The sequence below is a fragment of the Schistocerca serialis genome, chromosome 10 (genome assembly GCF_023864345.2).
Source record: "Schistocerca serialis cubense isolate TAMUIC-IGC-003099 chromosome 10, iqSchSeri2.2, whole genome shotgun sequence".
Lineage (NCBI taxonomy): Eukaryota > Metazoa > Arthropoda > Insecta > Orthoptera > Acrididae > Schistocerca > Schistocerca serialis.
In genome coordinates this window covers 69185719-69193558 of record NC_064647.1, presented here as the reverse complement: position 1 = coordinate 69193558, position 7840 = coordinate 69185719, and positions in this window count along the sequence as shown.

Below are 7840 nucleotides of genomic sequence, written 5' to 3'. Positions count from 1 at the left end.
TTTTTTTATGTAAATAAGTGATTACTTACAGTTAATCGAGTTTTTGGCTGACCTATGCCTGTCTCTCACCTGGTCACATGCTGGAGGTCGCACTAAAACTTTACTTACACTAAGCGATCAAAACAGGGTGCATATGTGGACAAGGAAAAAAAATTCTCGGATTTCTCTCGGATTTCCCGGTTAAAAATACACTTTCTCCCGGGTGGAAACATAGTTTTTCCCTGTTAATTGACAGTATATTTTCTCTCGGAACTGTATAACTTATCAATCCTTTGAATGGTTATGGTTTTATACATGGACGTAGAATTTCCCAGTGCTTTAGAAAACGAAACACCTTTTGGAAAGATGTTTGATGTCCAGTAACATGTACGCTGCATATTTTCGTATTACGAAACTATAAATTCGAATTCCACCAAACACTGCATGTTACTTTCCAAAGCATTGAAATCGAGATTGCGATGCGTATTTGTAAGCCAGTCATAGCTCATGTCACGTGATCTTGCCAGCCGATGACAGCGGATATTCAGAGCTTCGGACACGTGGTGTAGTCAGCCAATAGCAACATCACTGTTAAGTGGCGCCAACACACGAACAGGAAAAGTTAATGGTTTAAATTAATATATATATATATATATATATATATATATATATATATATATATATAATGTTGCTACAAGAAAAACAAAGCTTTCACATATTATATTGGTCTCTAAGACCAATACGCTGCAAGACAAGCTGAGCTATCACATATAATGTTGGTCCTTTATGCACGTATTACATTTTAAGATATGTCACACAAATATGCCAGTAAATTTTTTAATAACGACATAAAAGTGTGATCTTCTGGGCTATAAATTCTTCTACATGGCTCGTCATGAAAGAGCTGATTTTTCAATGAGTCCCAGATTCCCAGTGAACTGATATTTAACTTTTCGATGTGGTTTTGGGATGTAAATTTCCTTGTGTACCAGTACTTTGTTATCCCATGTCTGGTTCTTTGTTATGGCATTATGCCATATGTGCTAGAAGATGAAAACGTACACTTGAAATGCAGTGAAAAGTTGAAACTATCCACTAGTTTGAAATTAAACCCTTTGTCTCAAATATATTGACTACCTCAGCGGAAAAAATTAATAAAAGAAAATTTCTTCAGCAAACTGATAAAAATAACTTCTTTGTTTTGCATGGCAATTAATGCGTGACTGTCAGAAAGGTGGAAATAAAATAAAATCTGAAACTAATAACGTATTTTAGCCTTCCGTAATTATGTGAATGTATTTTAATTCACATGATAGCTCCCGGCCAAAACATATGTGTCCGAGGAATTGTAAGACTCCCAAGCTCCCAGCTTCAGGCAGTGTTGGCTTCGGTCACACAGCTTGAAGCTGTTGCCAATGGGCATCACTGTGGGGGTCCGGATGGGGGTTTGTCGGGGATGGCCAGCTCGTCCCACGCTTCCCCCGATTGGACTACGACTGTGGCTGCCCGGGATACTGCCCACATTGAGGCTGATCCCTCACCTGTGGTACAGTGGGAGGTCGTCTCGAGGTGTGGCAGGGGGCGAAAGACATTCCGGAGGGCTGAACAGATCAAAACGAAAATTTCTGTTCCGAAACTGACAATGTTGAGTGTTTGTGGAAAAAGTTCAAGGCAATCGTAAAATGCGTTTTAGACAGGTACGTGCCGAGTAAAACTGTGAGGGACGGGAAAAACCCACCGTGGTTCAACAACAAAGTTACGAAACTACTGCGAAAGCAAAGAGAGCTTCACTCCAAGTGTAAACGCAGCCAAAACCTCTCAGACAAACAGAAGCTAAACGATCTCAAAGTTAGCGTAAGGAGGGCTATGCGTGAAGCGTTCAGTGAATTCGAAAGTAAAATTCTATGTACCGACTTGACAGAAAATCCTAGGAAGTTCTGGTCTCACGGTAAATCGGTAAGTGGCTCGAAACAGCATATCCAGGTACTCCGGGATGATGATGGCATTGAAACAGAGGATGACACGCGTAAAGCGGAAATACTAAACACCTTTTTCCAAAGCTGTTTCACAGAGGAAGACCGCACTGCAGTTCCTTCTCTAAATCCTCGCACAAACGAAAAAATGGCTGACATCGAAATAAGTGTCCAAGGAATAGAAAAGCAACAGGAATCACTCAACAGAGGAAAGTCCACTGGACCTGACGGGATACCAATTCGATTGTACACAGAGTACGCGAAAGAACTTGCCCCCCTTCTAACAGCCGTGTACCGCAAGTCTCTAGAGGAACGGAAGGTTCCAAACGATTGGAAAAGAGCACAGGTAGTCCCAGTCTTCAAGAAGGGTCGTCGAGCAGATGCGCAAAACTATAGACCTATATCTCTGACGTCGATTTTTGTAGAATTTTAGAACATGTTTTTTGCTCGCGTATCATGTCGTTTTTGGAAACCCAGAATCTACTCTGTAGGAATCAACATGGATTCCGGAAACAGCGATCGTGTGAGACCCAACTCGCTTTATTTGTTCATGAGACCCAGAAAATATTAGATACAGGCTCCCAGGTGGATGCTATTTTCCTTGACTTCTGGAAGGCGTTCGATACAGTTCCGCACTGTCGCCTGATAAACAAAGAGCCTACGGAATATCAGAACAGCTGTGTGGCTGGATTGAAGAGTTTTTAGCAAACAGAACACAGCATGTTGTTATCAATGAAGAGACGTCTACAAACGGTGAAGTAACCTCTGGCGTGCCACAGGGGAGTATTATGGGACCATTGCTTTACACAATATATATAAATAACCTAGTAGATAGTGGCGGAAGTTCCATGCGGCTTTTCGCGGATGATGCTGTAGTATACAGAGAAGTTGCAGCATTAGAAAATTGTAGCGAAATGCAGGAAGATCTGCAGCGGATAGGCACTTGGTGTAGGGAGTGGCAACTGACCCTTAACATAGACCAATGTAATGTATTGCGAATTCATAGAAAGAAGGATCCTTTATTGTATGATTATATGATAGCGGAACAAACACTGGTAGAAGTTACTTCTGTAAAATACCTGGGAGTATGCGTGCGGAACGATTTGAAGTGGAATGATCATATAAAATTAATTGTTGGTAAGGCGGGTACCAGGTTGAGATTCATTGGGAGAGGCCTTAGAAAATGTAGTCCATCAACAAAGGAGGTGGCTTACAAAACACTCGTTCGACCAATACTTGAGTATTGCTCATCAGTGTGGGATCCGTACCAGATCGGGTTGACGGAGGAGATAGAGAAGATCCAAAGAAGAGCGGCGCGTTTCTTCACAGGGTTATTTGGTATCCGTGATAGCGTTACGGAGATGTTAAGCAAACTCAAGTGGCAGACTCTGCAAGAGAGGCGCTCAGCATCGCGGTGTAGCTTGCTCGCCAGGTTTAGAGAGGGTGCGTTTCTGGATGAGGTATCGAATATATTCCTTCCCCCTACTTATAGCTCCCGAGGAGATCACGAATGTAAAATTAGAGTGATTCGAGCGCTCACGGAGTCTTTCAGACAGTTGTTCTTCCCGCGAACCATACGCGACTGGAACAGAAAAGGGAGGTAATGACAGTGGCACGTAAAGTGCCCTCCGCCACACACCGTTGGGTGGCTTGCGGAGTATAAATGTAGATGTATATATAGATTTGATCTTAAGTCTGCCAAAGTGCAGCGCCACTCCTCTTCACACAGCATTCTTCTAGCGCACGACACTGTATTTCGGTCTGTGGAATTGAAACGTGTATATTTTGTACTGGGAGCCATCAAACTATATTCAGGACAGTGGAAATTGAAATGTCCTATGGTGCCTCTCCTGCTTCCAGTCTGCCGGTTTCACATCCTGACCATCTCTTTTTAAAAAAAAAAAACTCTTCAGACAATTTACAATCTTTATTCCCTATTAGCTAACAACTTGCTGTTTTGTGTGACATAAAATTAAGTATAGGATACATAAAACCAGTAAAGAGAAGACACAAGCAAGACAGTACACATTTCTTCAAGTCTTCGTTCCTAGAATTTTTCTCTCTCTAATCTTGCTACAACTTTACATGTTCGTCAAACGTTTTGCTACATGAAAAATCGAAATGTCGCTGACTAATACTGAAAAAACTGTAATTACAAATAGGTCCAAGATTGGTGTGGTTTCTCGACCTGACTATCTATATTTTGTCACTGTCTGCGAGATAAAACGAAATAGGACTTTATAATACTGCAGCAACTGTAACACACGCCAACTAAACGAGTCTGTTTTGGCAGAAATGGTCATTTTTATAACACGGCAGAATATAATTCACAAAGTACCAATATCAAATGCCTATGAGGCCTACTACAAGCAAAAAGCTTTACGTTAGAAAATAGTTTTACACTTCATTCATACGCTCCAGTTTCTCAAGCATGAGATCAAAAAGTAGTAGCGCGAAATTTTTATATAAACTTGGAATCGTCGTATTCTTCCATAATTTATGTGATGTCACCGTTTCTTCTCCTTCCTCGTTCTAACAAACAATGTTGTCATCACTAATTCTGTATCTATTCCTGCCAGTGTCAAAGCTTATTCGCCGGTTAACTTGACTAACTCTGCCAGAATCACCAGTTTAGTTATCCCGCAATTATTCTCGGGTTAGGCGTTATTACGTGTTCGTACAACGGTTTTCCGCGCTACTGCCAGAATAGACCTTAAAGCAGCTGCTAGCCGGAGACTGTACAACTGGCCCTTGCAAGCATATCGATCTGGCCAAAATTTTTGTGTCAAAATTTCATTTTCTTGGACACACCGAGAAGATAATACGTAATCCCTCTTACCTGTTATTCCTGTTAGTCGTTTATTCGCACTCTGGTAGTTTGAAATAATGGATTTCGATAATCATAACAACGCTCATCATTCGCAAACCCAGTCGACCCCATAATCAGACAGTGGTTGGCTTTCCTTCGTTCGGTTATACTCTGCTCAGCTCGTATAGCCCCTTTTGTCTGCAGGAAAGTTTATTTCTAGATGTGACGAGGGTTCCACTGGCAGAGACATCACGTACGCTATGCACGCATTCACGAATCAACCAATGATTCATTCAGAAATCAATTTAGAATGTGTTCAACAATGTTCAAAAACCGACAGGGACACGTTTCAAAGTCATACGAATAATCGATAGACCAAAGTGCGCTGGATGCTAGGCGCTTTGTGAAACAAGGTTTTTTCCTCAAGAACATGAATTGACCCCCCGCCCTCCACACACACACACACACACACACACACACACACACACACACACACACACACACTCCTAGATACAGGTCTGGTGCGCAATCTGTCAGCTTGAGCACGCCAGTAATTTATTTATTTATTTATTTTATTTTTTTTTATTTTTTTTTTTGTGGCTGCTTACACAGCCAACAGCCACGTTTCTGTAGCCACAAGCGGAAGATGGTACTACGTAACAGCGCATGCGCATGATCGCATGATCCCACTCGTAACTGCTAAAACAAATCTAATGTTAACAGTTGTGACGTCATGCTCGTCGGAGGCAATTTGTTATTACGAAGCATTGCATAGTGTTCCTAAAGCCTTTGAGACATTTTGCTGTTGGCAGACGCTTGTATGAGCACTGTGTTTAGTTGCTGTATATGGCGCATTTCCTTTGCAATTTAAGTTCTATTTCAGTTTTTTCTCTCGTTCATGTTTCATTGCTGTAGTATTATTCTGCAGTAGCAGGATACAAAATGGCTCTGAGCACTATGCGACTTAACTTCTGAGTTCATCAGTCGCCTAGAACTTAGAACTAATTAAACCTAACTAACCTAAGGACATCACACACATCCATGCCCGAGGCAGGATTCGAACCTGCTACTGTAGCGGTCGCTCCGTTCCAGACTGTAGCGCCTAGAACCGCACGGCCACTCCGGCCGGCAGCAGGATACAGTAATATCCTTTGTCAGAGTATTAGTTCTTACCAGTCAAAATTACAAAAATTTAACTAAGAACAAAAATAATGAGAAATTCCCGGAATTCAAAAAATTCCCGGGTTTTTCCCGGTTTTCTCCGGGATAAAAAAATTCCTGGGTTTTTCCCGGATCTCCAGGTTGTCCCAGGTCGTAGACACCCTGCAAAAGTATCCGGACACCTGGCTGAAAATGACTTACAAGTTCGTGGCGGCCTCCATCGGTAATGCTGGAATTCAGTTTGGTGTTGGCCCACCTTTTAGCTTCATGACAGCTTCCACTTTCGTAGTCATACGTTCAATCAGGTGCTGGAAGGTTTCTGGGGGAATAACAGCCCGTTCTTCACTGAGTGCTGCAATGAGGAGAGGTATGGATGTCGGTCTGTGAGGCCTAGGACGAAGTCGGCGTTCCAAAACATCGCAAAGATGTTCTATAGGATTCAGGTCAGAACTCTGTGCAGGCCAGTCCATTACAGGGATGTTACTGTCGTGTAACCACTCCACCACATGCCGTGCATTATGAACAGGTGCTCGATCGTGTTGAAAGATGCAATCGCCATCCTCGAATTGCTTTTCAACAGTGGAAAGCAAGAAGGTGCTTAAAATATCAGTGTAGGCCTGTGCTGAGATAGTGCGACGCAAAACAAGGGGTGCAAGCCCCCTCCATGGAAAACACGACCACACCATAACACCACCGCCTCTGAATTTTACTATTGGCACTACACACGCTGGCAGATGACGTTCACTGGGCATTCACCATAACCACACCCTGCCATCGGATCGCCACATTGTGCACCGTGATTCGCCACTCCACACAACGTTTTTCCACTGTTCAATCGTCCAATGTTTACACTCCTTACAGCAAGCGAGGCGTCGTTTGGTATTTACCGGCGTGATGTGTGGCGTATGAGCAGCCGCTCGACAATGAAATCCAAGTTTTCTCACCTCCCGCCTAACTATCGTAGTACTTGCATTGGATCCTGATGCAGTTTATACGTCTGCCTGTTACACATTACGACCCTCTCCACTGACGACGGTCTCTGTCAGTCAACAGACGAGGTCGCCCTGTAAGCTTTTGTGCTGTACGTGTCCCTTCACGTTGCTACTTATCACATCGGAAACAGTGGATGTTTAGGTGTGTGGAAATCTCGCGTACAGACGTATGACGCGAGTGACACCCAATCACCTGAGCACGTTCGAAGTCCGTGAGTTCCCATTCTGCTCTCTCACGATGCCTCATGATTACTGAGGTCGCCGACTTGGAGTACCTGACAGTAGGTGGCAGCACAATGTACCTAATATGAAAAACGTATGTTTTTGGGGGTGTCTGGACACTTTTGATCACACAGTGTACAAAACGAAAGCACGTTTTTACGTTCGAAATTTTTTCTTCTCCTTTTTCATGTTCTTTGCGCTAATTGGTGTGGAGCGCTATTACTCGTCTGTCACTAGCTATATAGCGGTGTACTCAGCTTCGTGATGGCAACTGAGGAGCTACTCGACCGAATAGCAGTGACTCCGGTCAAAGAAAACCATCATAACGACCGGGAGAGCGGTGTGCTGACCACACGCCCCTCCTATCCGCATCCTCAACTGAGCATCACACGGTGGTCGGATGGTCCCGATGGGCCACTTGTGGCCTGAAGACGGAGTGCTTGCTTTACTAGCTATCTACATTTTACAGAAAACTGTGATTTTAAGTTGTAACCACAGTGTGTAGACTTTATATCTCTTACTATTTGGCTTGTTTTATTACATGTTGCCAACCTACAACCTAACGAATTACATGCTGAAAAGTAACATCTGTTCATTTCTGTTCGCCTCATATCTGTAAGTGTGTGGCTAGTCAGTGAGAAATGTAGAAAGTTGGATATGACAGCAAGTTTTGGTGTTCATCTGCCTTGAGTTATGGTTGATAC